At 39.8% G+C, this 24,646-nt stretch overlaps 1 long non-coding RNA gene across 1 annotated transcript in view; it reads left to right on the plus strand.

The window, feature by feature from the left end:
* The window catches only part of LOC142601162 (uncharacterized), a 59,499-nt gene that overhangs the window by 10,039 nt on the left and 24,814 nt on the right, over positions 1–24,646 (plus strand). Inside the window, exon 2 of the long non-coding RNA XR_012834794.1 lies at positions 6,551–6,741. This is a non-coding gene — a long non-coding RNA (uncharacterized LOC142601162). The remainder of the gene's footprint in view (positions 1–6,550; positions 6,742–24,646) is intronic.

Consider the following 24,646-nt stretch of genomic DNA (forward strand, 5'->3'; position numbering starts at 1 on the left):
GTAGATTTTACAGTCTTATTAAAATTGAAAGGACAAAGTAGCATGTTTAGAGTTTAGATTTGAGTACGGTTTCATGTTTCCTGAAAAGGAAATCAAAGATCAAGCCCATAATGGATATATTTCATTTTGAGTTACTGGCTGTGCTTCAGACAAGCTCACATTGCAATTTCCATCCCTTCTGAACAGCAGTTTACTTGTCGAGAAGAATTTGAAATTGCTGATTAGGTTTTTAACTAGGCTTTCCATCACCAGACAGATTTAGTAGGACTGAAAATCTATGCCTGCTGTCTTCTGTGAGTTGCAGGAAGGAGCAGAGAAGGAATAGCTGGGAGGTTACTGGAGGATCATGGTTTTGTGAGAAGGCCTAAGATGCCTCCAAATTTCCTAAATGCTTCTGAGGATCAGCTTGTCAGAGGCTTGTATTTTTGTGTCTTTTGATGGAAGATCATTAAGGACAAGTGCATCCCTCAATTTCCTGCATAACCGCAGGAAAGCCCCAGTAATACTTGCTTCTAACTCAAAAGTCCTCTAAGCCAGAGTGCATCTGGTGGAAAGATTGCTCGTATACTAAAAGTAATTTCAAACACTGTAGAAGTGAACTGAAAACATATCTGACCTACTTTTTAACTAGCTAGCTCTGAAATTAGCAGATATCTTAAGTACTTAAGTTTTCTTTATCCATCCTCCAACACAGCTTCCTAAGGATGACTGGCCAGTATTTGTATTTGAAGAGTTTAATATTTAACATTTCAGCTTTCTATTACATGTTTGCTCACTTTCCCTGTTAAGTAACTGACATATACTTACACCAGTATGTTGGAGGTAAAGAGAATCTCTTTCTTCCTGATCTTACTGGTTATTAGCTGTGAGGTTGTCTTGCATGTTTTTATGTATCTTTAACTTTTTTGCTTTTCTCTTGCATTTGGCACCATCTGTATCATACTGCACAGAAGTCCGTCTCGGAGAGACGGGTAGTGAAGAGATGGAGTGCAGAAAGCCAAATTAGCTTCCAGCCTGGTCACTTTGCAGCCTCGTGGCAGGAGACCATGCCTGGCAGGGATTTTATTCAGCACAGAGACATCAAGTGACAGCATTAGGTATTGCAGTTGTTGCACATCAGCAAGAGGGCAGCCCTGAGTTTTTCGAGCCTTGTTGGTTTCTTTGGAAAACGGATTTATCTGCGATAGAGAATACTGGAGCTTAGCTAGATCTTTAGAGACAGAGGGCAGAAGTCTTCCTTATTCTGCAGTTATTTAAAAAGGTTTGGGATTTGTTGGTAATGCAAGTGAGTTACAGAGCATCACTTTTCAATAGCACTTGTGTTGCCAGTAACTCCATTATACACCAGAACTGCAGAAGAGCTGTTCTGTGGCTTTGATAACGCTCCAGCTACAAGCTACAGGTGAAATAAAACTGCAGACTGTCTGTCTATAGAAGGATTATTTATATGATCATCTTTGATAGTACTTTAAAATCTGTTTTTCTTCTCATGTGGAAAATTTTAAAGGATGTGCAGATGGGACCTTTTCACAGCTGGATGTAGACGTAGGAGACTATGTTAGCATTTCTGGCCCCTGCGCAGTCTGCAGAACAGCTCCTGTGTCCTAGGGCAGGGCACAGCTGCAGTCGCAGTGTCTCCTGTGGACTGTGATGTGCCTGGCTGACATGCCCTGCGGTACGGACCCAAGGAGTCCAATGTCCTGGCTGAGGAAGGACACGGGCACTTGTGAGGTGGTGCATCTGCACAGCCTCTTGTACGGGGGTCTGTGAGCTTTTCCTAAGCCTTTTCCACTTGGCTGACCAGAACGTGCAAACACATTGTGCTTCAAAATGCTAGTTTTGTGACAAAATTCATGAAAATAGGAAGAACTTGCTTCTCTTACCTACTATATATTTGTCTGGTTGCAAGCATATATCTTTACCATTCACTTGTTCTGCTTTATAATCATGATGATCTTTGAAGCTGACTGACCTGGATTGCTTGTGCCTTATGCACAGGAAGCCCTACAAATTATTACCTGGCTTTGAAATTAAAAGGGTAATAAGTTTATGGAAAATAGTGATTAACTACCTTAAACCACAAGAACTACTTTCCATAAATTTATTACCCTTTCAATTTCAAAGCCAGATAACAATCATGTGATTTACCAGTATTCCCTGTTTCCTGCTAGGCCCTGTGAATTTAACTGGGTTTATGGGGATGTGGCTGTGCAGTGAGAACAGTGGCTGTAAGAGATGGAAATCCAATCTGTAAATAACTTTCTTAAAATCACCCTTTCCACGCTTGACTTCTATGACTGTATACTCACTAGTTCAGTTACTGCTGATGGGATTGGGAGATGTTAGTTGGAGAGGGCAGCAGTGCTGTTAGGAGGAGGTGGCAGCCACATGAGGGTTGTCATCTGGGATTTGTTAGTGCCCTTGGAGCAGCAGACCACCTGCCTCTGAGGTGTTACATAGATGGTTCCTCTCTTCTTTCTGTTCCTGTCAGAGCTCCTAGGCATTGGCCTCTGGTTTGGCATTTTTAACCTGATGGGATTTCTGACGGCTGCCAAGGGTATGCTTTGCAAAACTTGTGAAGAATGAATTGCTTGTGTTAGTGTCCTCCTAAAATAAATGATCCTGTGGCTGTAGAAATGTGAGGTTTTAATCAGTGAGGAAAATATGTATAGCAGTGAAAACCATTATAGTTTAGTACTCGTAAATTTCAGAAATCATTTTGCCCTGACCAAATAGAAGTTCATCTATTCAATCATAAGTTTAAAAAAAAAAAAAAATAATTCATGCTGGCTGCAACATCCAAATTGGACTTCTCAGATAATTATTCTGGAAATTGTCTAAATAGACTAAAAGCAGAAGGCTTCTGAACAGAATATACTTAACTATATGAAGATGCATTATTTAGTAGACATTCTGAGAGTTTATTTGCCACCCTTCTGGTCTCTAAAGAATTGTGCAGAAGAGACAAGCTAGTATCCAATGTTTTCTCCTCTTTATCCATATAGATGTTGTATATTGGTGGTGGATAATTTGTTTTCATACAGAAAACATCCAAAATGACTGGATCATCCCACTAATTCATGTTCATAATAAAGCAGCAACTGAGACACGTTTCTTCATTGTCATCACCTAACTGCTTCTCTGCTTTTACTTATCTACTCCCACAGCTGTGGGATAGCTTTCCAAGCGCTTTACTTTAGCTAATCTAGAGTGTGCATGGACCCAGTGATGATATACAGTGCTTTTACTGCCTGCCAGACCTGACTAGATCATGCTTTGGCACACGTTTCATCAGGGCTGGCGAGGCCCCTCCAAACACGTTTAGAAAATGTAGCCCGGATAGTGAATTGATCCTGCCTGGTGATATGCCCTCCGCATGTGCTCAGCTCAACTGGATCGAAGGAGAAGCGGCTAAGAGCATAGAGGATATAAAACTGAAAAAACAGTCTTTAGAAATATCCCCAACTATCAGACAATAAAAAATGAACATTTCTTATGCATATGGTAATGTGACTTTGTTTTCCCAGGGAGGCTGAATTTCGGTAGTTCATATCTGCCCAGCCTGCTCTTTTGTAGTGATCTGATTGCTGTTGATTACTTGTGATTGTCACAAAGGGCATGAATATGAATAACTACAACCTGTGCATTTTGTCATTGGAAAATATAATCTGTTTATCTCTCAGGGCAGAAGAGCAGCTTAAATCTTGACATAATCAGATATTCAGAAGCAGAGAATCTTGAAGTTATGTTTGTGACAGACTAATTGGGATTTGTGTTTTGAGATTTGTATATATTTTGCGTGCAAGCATTTGGAGGAAGAGCTAGCTGTTTAATGAGGGAGATAGAGAGGAATGACTGAGTTTCCTGTGGTGGGGTTTGGTGTTTTTTTGGGAGGGGGGAAGGGAAGACTCAACCTTTCAGATAAAACCTTTATTCTTCTCCCTTGTCCATTTTAATTAATCAAGTGAAATCTTGAGCTTTCATACTTGTATTTAGGTTTCTTCCATGGGTATTGCAGGGGTCAGATGAGTAGCTTTCCCTGAATAAATTCTAGAAATAGACCCGCTGAAATGCTCCAAGTTACTGGGTTGTCACTGTGCCCCACCAATTGTTGGTGGTCAAATCCTGTATGCTGGTGAGGTTCTCTAGCAAAGCATGTTTCTGTTGACCCTGACTTTGAAAGATGAGACATTTCGGCTCTTGCCTGTCAGAAGCTCAGACATGAGGATTTTCCAAACAGTACAGGCTGCCATGCTGCACATCTGGTCTTAAAACTATTTCTTTTTTTTCCTTTGGTAGGATGAGAGTAGTTAAAAAAAAGAATTCTCAGCCCTGAGGAAATGCTTCTTCCTGGGAATGCCTTTCCTGTGCTGGGAAAATTCAGTGGCACATCATAACTGTTGGTGGCTTTCTAATCATTAACAGAATTTTGATTTTAAAAATGAGTATTTTTGGTGCTATGGGCACCAAATATTGTTGCAGGCAATGTATTATTTTAACAATTTTTTTTTTTATTCCTATGGTTGTTTTTTCTCTTCAGTCACTGTCTTGTATTGTCACTAATAAGGATAGGTTGGAAGGAGTGTATCCCAAGCTTTCATGTGGATTTAGAGGGTGCTTGCATGCAACACACTGAAAGACCCTGATCTGAAACTCTTAGAATTTGGAATGATTATGGTTGGAGTGATTATGGTTAGAATGATACATGTGCTTCATTGTAGGTGTCATACTATTGCCAAGATTTTTAATCTTGATGTCCTTTTATTATGAATGATATAATGCGGTTTCTTTGACTCTGCAATTAATGCCTTTTTATCATCATGATAAGTTACCCCAGAATGATTCTGAGAAGATTTAAGCTTATTTTATTGAAGTTTTTGTCAACTCATGACTGAAACACACATGAACTGCAGGAGCAGTTGCTTCCTGCATTGAGATGAAGACAGCTTATGCCCTCTGCTCAGCTATTACTTCTTTAGGTACAAGCTGGATGATAGATGCAGGGGAAGGCAGAGGCAAAGTTGGAACCCAGGACATAAAATGCAGGTTAAAAGTAGTTTCATTTCTCTGTAGGCATTTTTATTAACAATACAGCAGGGTTTTTGACAGCCTGGAGTTCTTTGCACAGGAGAAGTCTGAGTTATAACTTGACAAACCTGTTACTGTAAAGTGGTGCCAGGGAGTCCTACTCTGTTGGTAAAGTCTTTCTGTGCTACCCATGTGTGAAGAAGTAAACTGGATAAATTCTGGACAGAAAAGGCATGGGCAAGACCTGCTCTTGAACTCTTCAGCTGCCATTACAGCTACATTGTGAAAGATCAGTCTTGATCATTGAGAAGGTTGTTGCTGAAGAAAGGCAAACCTTGTTTTTCTGGCAGAGGCAGACTGTGTGAGCTTGTGTGTTTATTTGTTTGCAGTTCTGTTTTTTTTTTTGTTGGTTTTTTTTTTTTTTTTTCATTAAACAGCTGCTACAATATGAAAAGGCCCCTCACAGAGCTGTTCAGCTGCAGAGGCAGGAAGGCTAGTGGCTTCTGGAGTGCAGCCTCAGGATAGGGCAGTAATGGTGTGCAGTAGAAGGCTGGGTGTCCTGTCTTGGCAGGGCTGTCTGTCTTTTATAAATACAGGGTCTGAAGTGGCAGTTCAGGTATTATGGGGTTTTTTTTGTTGTGGTTTGGGGTTTTTTTTGTGGTATGTTCTTTCATTGGCTTTATAAACTGGATGGTGTTTTTGCAAACTGAGTAGTGCTGAGCATGGGAACACGTTTATTTGTCCCTTCAGTGAGGGTTAACTGCTACCTGAGCCGACATGCTTTTTGGAGAGATGTCTGGCCTTGCTGCACACCCGAGCATGATGGACTGCCAGTATGGGTCCATGTGATAACTGACCATAGGCTTTCTCATAGCTTTGAGCACACAGAGAGTACAGCTGTAACGTGTGCATTGTCCCTGGAGGCAGATTTGCTGCTCTCCTTGAGGTCAGTGCAAACATACTTCTGCATGGGCTTGGGATCAGAAGTGACAAAGATGTAGGTGAAATAAGTATTGTAGGGAGTGAGGCAACACCTTTTATGCCACCAGTTGGCGGAGGTGAGAAGAGACAAACTTTGTCTTTTCTGGGCATACCATTTGCTTCAGTAGAAGAATATTGCTGCTTCTACAATTCTGCTTGTGAAGTGCAGGAGACAATTTTAAATAAAAATTACATGTTTCAGAAACTTAAAAATATGATAGGCTACTTACGAATGAGATATGGCAAACTTCAGTGCAGGCCACATGTATTGCACAGTCCCGATTAACCAGTCTAGTATTTTTTTTCCTATAAATTATCTATTTTTACATTATCACTCAAGTATGCTGTGTGATCATATAATTACATACAGTGAGATGCTAGTTAGTAGTAATGTTTACAGCAGACCTTTACAAGTCAATTTGACATGCATTTTTCCACTGTACGTATTAATTATTGGCATAGTATTTCTCAGTAACAATTCCACTGTCTAAGTGACAGCAGTACAACTCACCAGCTTGATATTTCTGTTGTGTCTATGCAGAAAAACTGCTGGAAAAGACAACCTGCTGTTTTAAAATCAGCATTGGGGACTTCCTACTGTGTGCATGCAAAGTTATAGCAGAAACACTGGAAAGAGCAATGCAGCTCGAGGTAGGTCCATATCAAGCATCAAATGCCAAGCAGCCACTCCAGAAACAGTTGCAGGGAGCGTGGAAACAACATACTTTTCAGGTAGGAATACCTATTGCTGTGTTCTTTGAAAAGAAAGTAAGACGGGGGTGTGTGTGTGTGTGTGTGTGTTTCACATTAATTATAAGCTAATAATTTATTGTATCCTTAAGTGTCTTTATTTCCAGTGAAGAATGCAAGCATGTTGTCTAATGAGTAACGATGTGGTTCAATGACGTGTTCACACTGTTCTATTAAAAAAAAAAGCTCAAATCTCAAAAAAAACCCAAATTTCTAGTTCTTTAGTCAAAAACACTTGCTACTTTTCATTTACTGAAGGCTTCTGAAAGAAGGAGTGTTCTTTATATGTGATACTGAAATGTGCTGAAACAGGTGGGGTTTTTCCCTCAGTTATTTTGTAATTACAGTTGCTAAAGTAGTAGCAGACCTCAATCTGTTTGACTTCAGTCATGCCTGTTTAATTTCCTTCTTAGAGAAAGAAGGAAATCTGTAAGATGTTTATCAAAGATGCACCATCCAAACTTTCGATCCAACCTCATTTCAGCCAACGTGAATTATTGCAAGCAATACATATAGATGTATAATAGTGAGTATGAGAGACAACATGTTCTCAGGCTTTATTTGTACATAAAAAGGGTAAATAAATGCCTCTTCTGTGTACTGTTTGCAGGGTGAATAGATTTTATGCACGGGCTTCTAAATTTGTGCTTCTGACATGGACTGTACCTTTTTTCTTTCTGAGACTTGATATTTTATATTGTGGATTATCAGATAACTTGGCTGAATTTACTTATACTTTTGAGTGAAAGAATGATAGCTTTATAAAAGGTTTGAAGACGTAATTGTGAGGAATATATAGAAATACTAATTACACTTTTTTATGAACATCTGTGTGTACAAAATAATTTCTTCTATAAGTGTTTCTAGTAACAAACTAGTAAGTGTTTCTAGCACTAGTAAGTGTTTCAGCACACGGATTTTGTTAAAGTGGATGGTTATGGATGTTGTTCGTACATTTTAAGTGTTTCTCTGAGGTGAGAAAAGGTACCGAACAGCTTCTGTTGGTCTTCCTGTGGCTCTTCAACAATATATCTAAGATAACCCTTGCAAATTAGCTTAAAAGCAGCATGCTTTGAATAGGTGATTGGTCTGATGTCTCTTCCAACCTAAATTGTCCCATGAATCTTATATTTATGTGAAATCCTATTATATCTAAAGCAGCCTCATCACTTTTTCAGGCCTTTCTAGCTGCCACTTCACTCAATCCTGCAAGTGTACCATGACATTGTTTCTTAAATACTTGGATAGGATATAAGGGAAGCAAGAAAATCCGTACTGTAGTGCTCAAGTGTTGTAACCTAGTACATACTTGTGTCGTCTTTGTGTCCGGTGTTCCACAAAGTAATGGTGCTTGTGTAATGTAGGAAGGTTTGTTTCAGATTGCATGTTTGCTTTTGTCAGATTGAACCATAGCACCCTGCTCTCTGAAGATGTACTCTTGTGGGCCTTGGTTCATGTCCCTGCAGCTTAGCTTCTCATTTTGCAAACAGAAAATGGAGAACCTGGAGGCAGAATTTGCTACGTGTTAATGTAAGAGCTGTGCTGAAGTGTGGTAACAAAACTACCCAAGTTTAGGATTAGTTTCTCTTTCTAACGCATCTTGTAACCCAACCAAAGAGCATTTTCTGAGATGGAAAAAGTATGCTGATGAATGTGGCCTTCAAACCTTTGTGAGACATCTTCAATCCTGGAGCAAGTGCTAATTCTGCTTCAGCTGCAGCTGAGAGGTACCATACGGGGTGACAGAGCATTCTGTCATCTAAGTTTCTGGATCCACCTACGTCCTCTGGGGAAATAAGCAGATCATCTCACTCTTGTTTCTGCTCTCATCCCTTTCTATTTTGTTTGGGATGTATATGGGGCTTATGTTCAAATATACTTAAGACTGTCAGTATGGGATGCTGTAGGATAAATTATATGTTGCTATCAGAATGAGCTCATGTGGACCTTTTTATTCAGTTTCTCACAAGCTGCACATTACAATGGCTAGTTCGTTTCTGACATCTGCACCAGCTCCCATACCTCAACACTGTATTGACACCTACAGTACAAACAAATCTTCATTGCCCTTGCTTTTGATGACATACTGGAGAGGGGCCCTGGCCTCAGATGGAACTTTTACATGTGCCTGTAAGACAAATGAGAGTTGCTGAACAAAAGAGCTGTGGCTTTACTTTAAAAGCAATAATAAAGAAAAAAACTAATTGCCACTCAAAAGACAATCAAAATGCAGATTGCCAGTGCTTCTCCACTTGCTTCTCTGGGGGGAAAGCTTGCTTCCTCTCCCTGTTTTAGTCACCCTCCTTAACATCAGCTAGGCTCAGTATGAGGACACTTGGATGACAGCTCTGTAATGACACTGAATCTATTAGTTCTCTGTGGGTTTCCTGGCAGGCAGTATCATGCTACATTAAGAAACTTCCTATGACTTTAATATTAAAGAAATCACCAAATTGTTTATTTGCTATGGCTTTCCTTTCATTACTCTGATTAGAATGTAAGATTTCATGGAAGCATGTTCTTTATGTTCCTTCTTAGTCTTATGCATTCCTGTTTAAAAAAACCCCAAACAAAACAACCAAACACAAAAAACCCAAACCAACAAAACCCCCAAACCAACCAAAACCCAAAAACCAAAACCCAAAGAAAACAAAAAAACCACCACCTACAACATAAATCAAAGGAGGGTATAATTCTGATTTATGTAAGAGAAAAGGGAGAAAAAAATAATTGCAGAACAGGCACCAGAGAAAAGAAAGAGAAAATTAGAAAAGTATTGGTCTTTTAATGAGTTGGGTAGTACTGAAGCAGATGAGGGACTGTGCAGATAAAGCTGAATAAGGTATTTTATAGCAGGGGATAGATGGAACAGGTAATAAAACTAATATGCCTTGAGTTGCTCTCTGTTAAGCTTTGTACTGCAAAGCAGCAGAGCTGAACTGGCATAAATTAGTGTGAGACAGAAGGTGTCACTAGTTTGAAGGGCTTTCCATTCTAATTGTCTGTGCTGCTCTGCTTGCATCACTTGGGAGTAAACTCAGTTATAAAATATGTGGTGTTTCATAATTACTCTTTCTGCCAGAGGAGCAGCTCTGGTCCTTGCAGGCTTAGTGTGTTTTCAGTGGTGTAATGGCTGGGTTATCTGCCCAGCGATTTCCCTTTGGAATAAGGCATCACCATTAGGTGTTTCTCTCTGAACCTACCGACGGTCTTTTGCCAAGTGTTGGTGGTACACTTGCTCTCTTCAGTAGTACGGCCTTGGTAAAATGCTCACTGGATGTGGGGAAACTTCTGAAAGCTGGCTACAGCTCAGGATGGAACCATTCCATTTAATCCTTTGCTTGAGTGAGAATACAAATTATTTTTATGACTAATTCTTTAAGAAAACATGCTCATTATCCTCCTTCGAAGAGTTGTATAGAAACCCTACTTCAATTATGACATTTAGTTGTCAAAAAGCACAGCTTGTAGGGCCACAGCCTATTTTAGTCTAAAGATAGGCCCATGACCCTTAAGTCTATAAATACTGCATTTTTCATTGCTGTACACCTACCCTTACAAACAGCTTTGCCAAAACTCAAGTTTTCTCAAATTCTGCTCCTGATTATCACACATAGATCAATATTATACTACAGTTCTTAAAACATTCAGGCACCTCAGCTGCCTTTCTGATCAAAAAAACCCATGCAGGCTAGACAGCTATAGGCTGACCACAGTTTTATTTTTATTCAGCCCTGTAGCTGTTATCTCTTTGTATACATAGATGATAAAAATAGATGTAGGCACTTGAGGGGATTTTGCTCTTACTTGCTTGTGTGCATATGACATCTGATTCTCATGCCCTAGGGACTCTCTGCTACTACAGTAGTAAAAGGGGCCCTTAAATATTACTCCTTCATTTTGATGGATTACCATAAAAAGACTTGAGTGTAAAGGAGAATAAATTTTGTTGTGATTTTAACAGGAATTAAGTCACTGTAAATTCATGATAATCTTGTTCTCTTCAAACTTGTGTAGTCATTAGAAGGTTGTTTGTTTTGTTTTGTTTTTTCTTTTTTTACTTTCTAGAATGGATTCTTAGAGCCACCACTATAAGACCCCAGATCCTAGGGTGCTGTGCCATCGCTGGGCCTGTGCAGTTCTCGGGGGAGATGAATTTTCTAGCAGAAAGGGCTTGGAAATTTTGGAAGCTCCTTGTGGTGATCATGTTCTGTCTACTGGCTCTCTAGGCATCCAGAGTTTGTGTTCAGAACTGAATATGCCTTGTCTTGCAGAAGAGAAGATAGCAAAAGGTTTGCAATACTGTTATGAATTACCACTTGAATGGCTTTGAGTGGCCTTACATGTTGTAGAATTTCTTCCCAATCTAGTGCTCCATTGTGGTTAGGACCAGTGTTTGGCTCTCAGGATGCTATTGAGAGTAAGAGTGGTCACAGCAAAGTTGAGGGATTTAATCAGGATAAGCAAAAGAATTATTGGATGAGAAAGAAACCAGCTGAGGCTTATTTCTGTTTGAATAAAAGGTGTCACCCCCACAAGCAGACTAAGGATTAGAAAATGGATTAAAGCAAGGCAAAGAAATGTTGGCATCAGATGGCTATCAGTAGTTAGATGAACCTCTCAGTGTCTGTAAAGTGTTTCTGTATGTGGTTAGAAACAGCCTTTATTTTCAGTGAAAATAGCTTACGAGTAGTGTAGTTATTATCCTGGTCAATGGTTTTTCCCAGTTATCTCTTTCCTTTGTGCTGTGGCAATTTGCCTACTGCTAGGTTAAACCTGGGTTCCCACACTCAAAAACTGCAAAGTTTTTTTCCACATATACAGAGATAAATTTAGTTGCAAAAGAATGCAGAATGTTAGCAACTGATCACCTTCCCAGACAAAAAGAACTCCAGAAACCCAAACCCTGGCAACATTTTTATTGTAAAGCACACTTGACTGAGAACTTAATGACATAAGCACTCAGCGCTCAATACAACAGATAGAGTGAAGTAATACCAGGCTACCAAGTTCAGGCAATAACTGTTATTCACTTTTCCAGTAATTTTATGCATTTAATCTCTTTCTTTTCTGAGCACTCTTTGATGCTGCTATTAAACATATTTCCACTTCTGATAGTTGCATCAAAATACCTCTGTTAATATTTTTCTATGAATTAAAATCTGTAAAGCTCTGTATTTTCAAAATTGATCTAGCATTTTGCATGGAGAAGGTACAGACCAGTTTACAATTATTTTTTTAAAAGCTATTAATATAAAATGTAATTTTTAAAGCAACAGAGAAATATTTATTCAATTCTTTCTTTAGTATGCTTTGGAAAAGTGTTTTGAGCTTTGTGTTGACGTCAGGGAACTCATTGTCTTTTTGATCATAAGACTGATAACTATTTTATGTGTAAGAACAACAGCTGGCTGCAATGTTTTATGAGTATACACAGTTTAAAAAGTTAGTACAGAACAATGATTTCTATAGACTTTGCCTTGCTTTTTGTCATCTCTCAGAGGGTATTTCAGCTCACGTCTTTTACATTTGTCAATCCTTTAATTTGAAGAAAGGAAATCAGTGACATTCAGTTATGGATGTAATGAGCTGAGTCCAGCCAGAAAACCAGCACATCAGAGCTGCTCCTGGGGAGCTATGCTAGTTCTTCTCAGCATCATCGTTCTTCAACAAAAATCAAAACAATCCTCCTGATTTTGGAGACATTGTTTCTATACTCCCTGATTTCTCACACACGCAAACATGCCACAGTGCTTTAACTGCCTAGTGTCCTCTCAACTTTGGAGTTTTATCAACAATCAGGGAAAACTGCTGACTCTGTAATCAATCCACTTAGTGATGATGCTTAGCCACTTTGGGAGGAAAACATTATTGTTTGGACTGAATGCACGTTTACTTAAACAAACTGACAACTAGATTTTCAGAGCGACGCCAGAGCAATTCCTCCAGAATCCGTAGTGCACTAAGGAGGCAGGAGATTGGCTCCTGTATGACTGCTGTGCTAATCTTCAAACCAACACCTAGTTTGATATGTTACTCTGGCTTGAGGTGCTTTGAAATCACCTTGTTTTACAAGCCACTCTAGTGTTGCAGTATCAGGACCTCAAAATCTTAATAGTTGCCTTTACTCCCATTCTTTATTCTGTTTGTTTATATATTCAGAGTACTGTTTGAACATTTTCCTTTTACAAGTCTCTGCATGAACCAAATGTCACTCAGTTCTGGGAAGCTGCCTGAGTCACCTTGTGCTTGTGATGAATGTTGTGTTATCCTCTGTCAGTAGCATGTTGGAAGATACCCACAAAAGCTCAGGACAAGAATGTAAATACTTGGGGGGGGAAGTGGTATAGTTATTTTGATCCTAATTATTAGGATCCTGATTATCCTGATTTCTATCCATGATCATGTTTGGGAATTTTCTTCTGAAAAATCATTTAAAAAGAAAATTCATAATCTAGAACTGAAACCTTTTTAAGGTACTGCTTTAGTGCCTTGTGGGGGACTCTCAGAATACCTCTGGGGTTGGAGGATAGAACGCTCTTCCCTCATTTTATGGAAGACTACAGGTGACTTGTCGCTGCCTATCACAAGGTAGCAGCACTAACATCAGATTACTGCACTCTCACTGTCCATTCACCACTGATCTGACCTTCCTTTCATGTAATGATCTTGATATTAAATGTACTAATGAATGACTAGGGGAAGAAAAGAAAAAAGGGCAGCAGAATTGTGAAAAAGAAGAAAAGAAATAAAAAAAGCCTCTGACAACATTTTATATGGAAAAAAGTTTTAAAAAAGACTGTGATGGCCTTTCTTGGGAGAAATGAGCAAGCAACACAATAGCAAGTGTCATTTCAAGTTCATGGTCAATAAATTCAAGAGATTATAGTTGAAGGAAATAAATTCAACTTGGGCATCTTATTGGGTGTTACTTTAATGGCAGTGTAATGATATTTGCAGTATTAGTGGCTCCCTAGCTGGAAAGGCTTGCCACATAGGCAGCAGCCATTGAAGAGCAATAAAATAAGAGGATGTGTGAAGAGTGGGAGGAAGATACCAGAGATTTAATGAACTGAAAGTTAAGCATTTGAGATATAATTACATGAGGAACATTTGTTTTTCCTTTTATGATTATACTTGAATAATAAGGACTGCAGTGTCTGCAAAGGAATTGGGAAGTAAATAACAGCTAGGGATTTGTTTTCTTTAGTTTCAAGAAGGGACATGATTTAAAGTATAGTATTTGATTTAAATGATATCTCTCTGAATTTGAGAAGGGAAATAACCCAAAATCTGTCTAAGTCAGAGGGACCAGATCCCTTGTTAGCGTGTACACAGAAATACTTCCAATTAATTTTAATGCAGTTGTTTTGATTTATTCCAACTGTGCTGTGCAGCAGTCACAGAAGCACTGGGCTGCATCACTTGCATGCAGTTGCCCTTGGTGCCTGTTTTTTAGTAAACCACGGTCATGCATCTCAAATGAGAGAATGAGATTTGCCATGTAGCCTTTGGACATGAGGCTGTGTAGCAGGGAGGGGAGAGGGGCCAGGCAGTCAGGAAAGGATACATTTCTCCTTTTTCTGTCTCTTCTGAGTCAGAATGTTCCTCCCACCATCACCAAGTGCAGTCTAACTGAAGAGCAGATATTGAGCAAGGTGTGGACTGCCCAGGGACTGCTGTACTGTGCAGCCAGTCTGGAAATTGCTGTGAGATTGGTTTAATTATATAAAGTATGCTGCTCTAATATACTAGGGTTGTTAAAAAAACCAATATTCCCAGAAAATAGGTTGGTCTTTAAAATCGAATGACTGAAAACAGCAATTCAATTAAAGCTTTAGTGCTTCTGGGAAGGGTTTTATGATGTAGCCAGAAAGACTGAGTTTACTTCATTCTGATAGTTTTCCCCCAAACATTGGCTTGCTGGGACTGATGCATGCCGAATGCCTCCCAGCATCCCACATAGGGTGCCTTCAGGTGTCCTGCTTATATCCGAGGTATGTCCTGGAGGCCCTGCCAACAGGACACCCATCCTGCTGGTCCCTGGGGTCCTGCTGGTCAGGCCTAGGCTACTCTCCTTCTTTTGCCAGTGCCTCGTGTGTCACAGGTGCAAGTGGTCTCCCCTAACCTTATACATCTGTCAATTAGATGTCCAACCCTAAGTAGGCTATCCTAGGCTGGACATTTCAGCCAAAACTTCATGTTGTGCCTTAGTAGTCCTTGTCAGACAGTGAAGATGAAGCACCCTTCACAGGTTCCCTTTGAGTTGATTGGCCCTAAAGAAGGCAGGTTGCTTGCTTTGTGAAAAGGTCCATTCTCAGCTGCTTTCTGCTGCAGAGCAGCTGAGCAGCAAATGTCAAGATGCCTCCCTGGCAAGTCCTCCCAACTCTTTTCTCTGTATAGTTTTAAGTGGTTGTGAACTGGCAGTAAGGTATGTATGAAATGGGTCTGCTGGAGTCTTAATTGCTATATTTATGTTTACCAACCACAAGGTAATTTTTTTCCCTCAGAAATACATGTATGGTATTTATCCCTTTCATTTCTAAGGAAGATGATGCTTCTCCTAGGGAACTATATAGCAGAATTAGGTTATTGTAAAACTAAAATATTTTCATCTTCAGTCTACTCCTAGGTGCCACTCAAATACAAAAGGCAGAAAGTGTGACATGCAGGCTGTCAAAAAATGCCACCTTTAAAACCTCTTGATCTGTTTAATACCCAAAGGCTCTTCTCTCATTCGGCTGCAGCACACAGTCCTGCTTTAAGACTGAACATTAGAATGATTTTTTAAAAAAATTACAACCACTTCTCCAACAGACCAGGAAAGCTGTTAACCATTGTCACTGAGGCTGGAGGCAAAATTGATAGCTACAATTTTCTGGCAAGGTGCACCTTCCTTAACTTTGCTTTCCAGCAAATCAGAAACTTTCACCCATTTTTCTCTGCCAATTCAGGATCTTGACATTTTCTCTCTTATACAAGAAAATACACTTGATCGTACTGTGGATTATTACAAAATAATGAGCTTTATTCGTCTTACCCAGCCTTGCCACAGGTTTTTGTTTTTGTAGTTGCATTAGACAGGAGTGAGAGGGTTTTCTGCCAGAATGCACTGGGTATTAGAGCAGTCGAAAAGGCCTGGGTAGAGGGGAAGTTGGCTGTCTGGGTACCCACCCCCTCATTTGCTTCCTTTGGTCTTTCTCTGTCAACCCTGTTGTGTTACAATTTTGCAAAAGTGCAAAGGGGGAAACTTTGGATCTAACAGACTTGGTTGACAGGGATTTCAGTGTAGAAATGTTTGTACATTTCCAGTTACCTAGGACCCAGATCAGAATGACTAAAAAGAGGGGGATAAAAGGGATTTTTCAGGCTGGAATGTATGGTTTGTTGGAATTTCTTATGCTGAGTAACAAAGAGAAAGATTAATTGTAACAATAATACAACTATGGTACTATGACTAACAATAACATATGAAAATAATATCTAATGAAATTATAGTGTTGATAATGAATGTAGAAGGCAGCTTAGCGTCAATAGGCTGAAGGGCTCTCCATTGCCTTCCTCAGTTCCTCAGGGTGGTGTCCCTTGGCTCTGCAATCCTCCTTCTGTCAACCCTGTTAAAATGGCCTAGAACAAACAAAACTGCTTTGCTTTAACAGCAAAGACTGCTGAACATCTCTGTATTTCTGTGAAAGATATCTAGCAGGACTGGGAAGTGTTAGTTGGGTCCAATTTAACTTCAGTCCAGTCTGACAGATCACATAGGCCTGAAGGCATGTTGGCATATACATCTCAGTCTCCTGCATGGTGTCCTCAATCTCTTTTCACCAAAGAAACGCCATTGCCATACTCTTTCCACTGATCTTCTCATGCCACAAAAAGCTTTGAGTGCAAAAAGCATTGAGTGTTGCCCAGGGGGAGCAGTCTGTCTGACAGAGTGGAAATAAATAATATAGTGCATTCTGTGGTCTTGCATTTCATCCCCTTTCAGAAAATCACTAACTTAATTTTTTTTTTTTTAGTACATTTAAAATATTTTCATTTAAAAAAATATTTTCCTGACTTATAAGCACATGAGAAGTATTTGCTTACTAGATGTGTAAAGCCCTTTCATGGTTTTCCTTTATGGTACCTTCCAAAATACTGGGACTATTTAGAGTTGATATTTTTCACTTACTCACCCTGGGCCTGCTTTGTATCTAGTTGCAGAGGATCAGGGAAAGAGTAACATAAATACTTACCTACTGAATATAGTATCCTCTGCTTGGCACAAGCTGACTTTGATTCTAAAATTGTTTTAAAGAGGCATATTTATCTGTTGTTGGTATCAGTGTGTTGAGTACTTGCTTCCAATGGTAGCGCTGGGGAGATGGTACTCTTGGTTTCCATCAGTGAACAGTTCACAGCTCTTAGTGCATACATGAAATGGTAAATGGACTCTAAAGAAGCCACTTGCATCCTTTGGTTCTCTGATTACGCGTTAAACTGTGTGGCTGGAGCAGGCCCTAACGTCCCAGAAGGCAGGAGCACTATGATTTTAGTCAGAAAAGACTGTGTGGCATTGTAATAAATGGGTACTTAGGAATGGAAAGGTCAGAAAATGCCTTGCGCCTGTGACTGCTGGCCACTAAAATACCTTTAAAATTTCAATCTCTGCCTTGGTGAAATACCTCTTTTCCCATCAGCAGAACTGAAAACCCTTTGCCAGAATGGAAAGTGCCAGGGCTGTGTCAAAATTCATAACTCCAGTGCTGTGTCTCCCTCGGGGCAGGGTTTGGGGGTTCTCCATCCTATGGGGAGCCCTATAGCTCCTCACACTTCCCATGTATTGCAGACAGAGACTTCAAATTCCTGGAGCTACATCAAAGTTATATGGCCCAGGAATGCTTCTCTCTCTGTTTCTCTGCCCTGGTTTGTGGTGATGAGGATTTAGACAGTGTTGTGAGGGCTGAATGCTGGCAAAAAACACGGGTTTGTAAAACTAATGTATCCATTGCACTAAGCAATTCTTTCTTCCCGATCATGCCTGCATGGAGCAGGTAATGAGCAGGCTGTGCCTCAGCGGGAACGTGCAGGCAGTCAAACACTTCCTCAGTCCAGGCTCTGATCTTGCATCGATATGAACCAGTTCAGTCCAGAATCTAAATAATGGGATGGTGTGGCACTGTGCCCAAGCAAATACGTTTTATCTCCCAGCAGCACCATGATACTGCAATCACACAGCTCGCCAGCCAGGGCTGCTCCTACCTACCTGTTTTAGAATTGTCAGCAGAGCAAATGCCTGATCTGTCTGCTGTCCTCGGAGAGCACGTATCTTTTCTGCTAATATGGGTGCATGGTCACAGGCAGGTTTAGAAACAAAATGTAGCAAAGTGCTCTTACGTATCCGTCCTTGAGTACATGAAAACAATTGCTTGGCCTCATTTCCAGTCATCTTTGAAATGTCTTTGCTAATACCTTGGCATCTGTGTATGGCTCTAGTGTAAATTCTTTTCTCTCTCTCTCTCTCTCTCTCTCTCTCTTCTCTCCTTCTCTCTTTTCTCTCTTTTCTTCATGTAACTTCCTCAGGCATTTAATGCCATTAATTTAAAAAAAAAACAAAAAACAACCTGACGAAGCCATTTAAAAGCCCCAGAACACACTGACAAACAGTGGGATTTGGGGTGTGCTACTGTTTTTGACTAGGAGATCTGAGCTCCTTAATCATCAAAGGTATACCTAAACAGGTTCCCACTGAAGGGTGCCCTGAATGTCCTGGCAGAGCTGCACTGAGACAGTGGACAGTGGACTCTGCCTAATATGAAACATGCCTAGGTTTTTCATGAAAAATGAAGAACATGAGTAAGCACAGCATTAAAACAGCCACAAAAATCAGGGAGTGTTGTACCTCACCCCCTTACCCCAACAGTATGTTCCCTGCTGGGTAAAGGACCAGATGAATCCATTATTTGCTGTTAAGGGAGTCAGTTGTTTGAGAAAAATCTCTGTCAGGACTGGTTTAAAATTTTCTGTGTCCTGAGCCCTCCCTCCAGTTCTTATTGCTGGCACTGGACTTCAGCAGACACTAGTATTTTGAGGCTAGAAGGGATGCTAGTGTTGTAGTGCTGTTATTTTTGCACACCCATGCAATACATTAGTAGTTGAGTTACAGCCTGCATGGATACACCAACATGAGAGGATCCTCAGGTCTGCGATGGTACGATGCTGCAGAGAGGAGTTAACCAGAATCAGGTTATTTCAGTCTTAAACAGTTTTACTCCTCCCCTTACCCCCCCAGTTTTTAATTTTGTTTCTATTGTTTTATGTTTTCTTTCAGCTAAGCTGTTTTGGTTCATACAGCCATGCTAAAGAAGTGTGCGAGTGATGGGGGAATCTTGCTGGGCAGTGGCAAGGCTTGAGTCACACTAGAGTCATCAAATAAAGTGCACGAATAGTGAGATCTCCTCTCCAGCTGTGTGTGCAGTATTAATTCATGACTTGCAGTCCCAGAAAATCAAACAGGCTGCTGTCAGGAAGTTGTCCAGGATCAAGGGTGTCTTAGACAAGTCTTGCACCAAGTAACACTGGAATAAATCTAAGGCCTGAGCCTGGGCCTCCCTTTGCAGAGGGGAGTTTCTCTGTGCTTCAGCTGTATATAGAAAGTGCTTGTGTGAGGGAGGCAATGACTCTTATTCCATCCTGAGCTGGGGAAGGGAGAAAAGAGTAATATAACTAGCGTTTGCATCCAGAATAATGGAAAAAGTCTGTGTTACGCTTGCAAATTGTGTTTCTCTGACGATCACTGAAAGGTAATAAATCATTCACAGACTTATTAGAGCAGCTGCCTGCAGCACCCCATCTCTGCGGACGTAGCTGAGCAAATCTTTATAAAATCAGGTTTTGAAAAGTGGCAATTATTCCTAGCTACCATAGTACTTGGTTTCAAAACTGTCACTTTGTAGCTGCTATCTGGGGTTTTTAGCCAGTCTTTTAAAGAAGTCCTTTCTTTTCCATTTCAAATGGATGTTTTTCATTAAATGCTTTCATCACTTTTTTTTTTCTCCACAGATCAAAAAACAGATGTCTGTTTCTTTGGACACCACATATTCTTCAATTTATAATCAACAGAATACTTTCACACATTTTTAATAGAGTAGGCAGAAACATTTTTCTTGGTTTTATGATGTTTTGAGGTGAAAAGTCAGTGCAAGGCATTTTCATAATAAGGAAAATCAAAAAAAAAATCTGACTAGGTTTGAAACACTTTGCCTTAATTCTGCTGTCTCTCATTTCTAACGTTTCTTTTCCTTTTAAACAAAAAAGGATTTGAAAGCAGAAAGGAAGCAGAGTTCATCAAAAATATGAATATGAAGAGAAACTGTTTCTACAGCTTCATAACTTAAAGCTCAAATGAGAAATTCCTCAAAACTGACTTTTGCTGTGATTAGTTTTGTTAAAAATAAATCAACATCTTCCAATAAAAACTGTTGAAAAGATTAATCCCAGCAAAAGTACCACAGCTTGTGCCTGTGCATGGTCCCCTGTTTTCCAAGGGGACTCATTCCATACATGTTTCAGATGCAGTTTTCTGTGGATAGGAAAAGCTGGGGCACACCCTAACTGGTGAAACATGGGATCTGTTCATTGCAATCTGATTTAAAAGGCTATTCAGCTCTGATGTATTGGTGGAATTTTTCAAGGGCTGTGGTGTCTACCCGTGTAGCAGCGTGTGCCTGATGCTGGAGGGGCCAGTGTAGCCCTCAGTGAGTGTGAAGAGGCACAGAGCAGCATTAAATTAACCGAAGGGAGAAAAGCGCTTATCTTTACCTCAATGTCATTTGAAATTTCTAACGTGTTGCAAAATGTGAATTACTCTTTGCATTTACTGAAAAGATAAAAATTATTGCTATTACAAAGCCAACACGGGCTGAGAGCCATGATACAATTATTACTACTTCTATCTCCCTTCCAGATGTAGGACTTATTCCTGTTAAGCTGCAGCAATCCCCATTAATGTGAAACTTCATCTTGCATCAGAAAAATGGGATTTTTCAAAACCATTCAGCGTCTGTCTAAACTGCTTCTGTTGAAGTTCTGCCAATGCCATGTGCATCAGAAAATTAACTTGAGTGTTTTATACTTTGGGCATCTTGGCTGGGTATGAAATGAGAAAAGAAAACAAGAAGCAATGAGCTGCCAACCCAAATGACTTCAGCAGAAACCTTTAGTATATTTGTCAGAGCACTGTCTTTTGGAAACCTGTGACAGATACTAATTTTTAATTTAAACAGGACAGAAGAAACTTTAAGCTCCCAAACCTTATGGCTCTGGGGAAAATGTAATTATTGTTTGTATTACAATTTTGTAAGTTGGTCATTCTTAGGGCTTCTGGGAGGAGTTGCCCTCTTGACTTCTCAGGGCTGGTAATTACTGTGTCTGGAGAGAGAGGATGATGAAGTCAGGTAAGCTCCTCCCTGCAATGAGGTGGAGAGCTGCGGGACGAGGACTGAGATGCAAAATTAGGAAAATTGAAAATGGATGGAGCTTAGTTAAGTGGAGACACCTTGCATGTTGAAAATCTTAACTATGTTTAAAAAAACCAAACCTAAACCAGCCTACAATAAACCTAACAACTGTATGATGGCTCTTGACCAATGCTGGCTTTTTAATGGTAGCCTAGATCTTAAAAGTTTCTTGGTGGGGTTTTTTTTGGTTGTTTGTTTTTTTTTTTTTTTTACTTCAAATGAGCATGAACAGAGATTGCCTCCCTTGCCACACATACAAGGAAATTCAGGCCTTGCTGAATAAGGGAGAGTGCAAGAGCTATGAAACCACAAGCTGGAAGTGCTTCTCTGTATTATCTATTTAATAAAAAAATCACTGTTATAGAAGCTAAGTAAATCTACCTGTGTGGAAACTAAACCAGGTTACAAACATTATTTTGAGGCTGTTTAGGTACAGGTCATGTGGATGGCTGTCCTATTTCAAGTTAGAAAAGTATGAAAGGATCAGCATTTACCTAAACAAGAGCTTAATGTGCAACCCTAACACTGGTTGCATTTCTTGCCTCCAGAAATTAGTGAACCTCTGGGTGGTTTTACTTCTAAAGGTTCTATGTATGGGTTGACATAAAAGTTTGTGTTGTGCAAGTGGAGGTTTATTCAAGAATAGGCTATATGGCTCTGCCATTGTACTCCAGCTATCCATGGGACCAGGAGGACTGGTTTTGTTTGTGTAACAAGGAGATGAATCTCAATGCCGTTTGAGTGTAAGTGCTAGATGCTCTGCCACAAGTAGTGAATGCTCACCTGTGCAGGCAGCTTACGGACCACCAACCACATGAGCTAAGTATTCTTTAGAGCCATCTCTCTGCTGACAGCTTATATTCAACACTAGAGAAAGACTAAATCATGGAGCTGTATTTACAGAGAAAAAACCCTCTGCCTCATCTTCTGAAGCTATTTCATGGGGTAATTCTTTCCTTTTTCCCCTTCAGAATTTTGTTGCAGACACCGTATTTCTGGTTTTGGGCTTTGACGTTCTGAGAGTTAATACGCATCTTAAAGCAACCCTGTTTCTCTCTGTTTCTCTCTGTTTTTCTGGTAGTGTCAGATAACAAATGCACAGAGTATCATTCTGTGCCCTGTCACCATGCTTCTATTGCTGAGAGCTCGTTTTTTGTTTGATTTCTGGTTTCTGTGGTTACCATCTAGTGGAGAAAACCACGGGAGGACCATGAATAACGTACAGTGATGTTAGAAAAGCTATTAATAGTGATTATATAGTTTATGATTTTTGTGCATTGAAAGTACCTGAAGCGTCAGTTTCCTAAAATGTCCAACACCAATTTAGATATTTTATTCCCCTAATTTTTTTTTTTTTTTGTGTATCTTAATGTTTGTCGTTGTCTTCCTCCTATTCTCTGGAAGGGGTCCAATGCTGCCTACACTTTTCCTCGTTGACACACTGAGTACTACATCCCGCTGCAGTGTCCCCACCTATAAAATGGGGAGAATGACCCCACCATATATCTTTAAAGTCATAGGAAAAAACCCAACCTGTATGAGCTGAGCTGAGAGCTGCGTTAAGATGATGATGGATGATACTCAGAAATGAATAAAAAGTAACAGCAGAGATGAAAAAAAGGAAGTGATTGGAGGGTGCCTTGCGATAGGAGCTTTTTGAGAGTGCCATGAAATGAGTGGAGGACTTCAGTGTGGTCTGCCTTTATTAATCTTGCGGGCTGGGCAGTGCTGAGGAGAAGTGATTGCATGATAGATGTTTGTCATGACATCAGTGGGGAAAGGTTAAGAAGCAATTAAGCTGCTGTTAAGAAGGCAGTTATGAGAAATAAAGAAATTAAAATTGCTAGAATTAGAGCTTTTTTATTCCAAATAAGAGGGAACTGTACAGTGATTAATCTGTTTTGTCTAAATTAGGCAAACTGATAGAAATGCAAGGTAATAGGCTTGTCGCATATATGTTGTAGCTTCATCTGGTGAGTTCATTGTGTATAGTCTTTCATGCCAGGTAGGAATGCAAAATGAATCTACATTTAGCATCCTTTTAGGTGAACCTGCTGTAATTTACTGAAATTGTATTTTTTCAGTGCCTCAGATATTCATTTGACATGAAGATCCTTCAGCTTTCCTTGCCTGGCTGTTTGGTTTTTTTGGTTTTGGTTTGGTTTTTTTTCCATAAGTAAGTCTATATTGATTTCCTGTTTGGCTTATTATTAGCAATAAGTTGTTCTAATAAATACTTGGGCCTTATGCATAGCAACAAGCATAGAGTAAACAACAGACTTTGCATCAGTTAAATATCACAAGACCCTGTAAATAATAAGCAGTGTGATTCCACATGTTGTGCATACCTCTTTTTTTACATTGCTTTTTCACTGTGTGGAGATGTGTCCATTTTGACCACTCAGAGGCAAATCAGGGGCGTCATCCAAATTCTGCTGCAAACAATGCAAATGTCCGTTTACTAACTAGATATTTACTGTCTTTGCTACAGTAAGTCCTGTTCATCTGTGTACTCATGAAGAAATCCAAGGTGATATCCTGGATCTGTGTAAATCAGTTGGAATTTTACAGCTATCTTAAGAAGCGTTTCTAGACAGCAGCAGCATAGGGAGCTTAAGAAGTCCAACTGCCTTGAAAACACAATTGAAGTTGGCACCTAGACTATACGTTGTTGTAGCTTAGAGCAAATCTCAGTCACAGAAGGCCATGTATCTGTCTTTCCTTGGAGAACAGACATGAAAAAAGGCATAGAAAACAGAACAACAATTTTCTGTTATTTTTTTCCCTCAGAGCACTTACATAATTTGTGGTCACGGTCTACAGCAGACAGAGCAGATCCACAAAAAACAATGAAGCTGAGTTGTTTGTTTTAGGAAAGTACTGAATGGGAAATGTTGATTTCATTTGTATTAATTACAGTTTTGCCACTGTCTCCAAGGCAGACAGATATCTATCAAGCTTGGTTTGTAGCAACATTTAAGCTGTGTTTAATTCCTTTGTATGTATGTACTCTAGATACTAGCTGACGGTTTCCATTAGCACTGTTGCGGCTGTAAAGTATGTGAGTTACAATAAGCAGAGAGGTAGGGAAGACTAGGAAGAACACTTAGGGGAAAGATCTATGAAACCTGCATTGGCTGGAGGCCCATGTGAAGATCTTTAGGATCAGATTCACTAGTGCTCCAACTCTTTTTGTGTTGTTCCAGCTAGGCAGCTATAAAACCATCAGAAATAACTTTACAGCTACTTTGTATGAATATAGGAGACAAAATTCCTGACTCTAACCTTTAGTCATTATACTGAGGATTTTTTATTTCAATTATAGGAAAATCAGGAGAATGACATTTCCTTATTGCCCAGGGGCTTAGGGAGGCCAAAAGTCA

This window comes from Balearica regulorum, chromosome 3 (assembly GCF_011004875.1).
Source record: "Balearica regulorum gibbericeps isolate bBalReg1 chromosome 3, bBalReg1.pri, whole genome shotgun sequence".
In the NCBI taxonomy this organism is placed as follows: Eukaryota; Metazoa; Chordata; class Aves; order Gruiformes; family Gruidae; genus Balearica; species Balearica regulorum.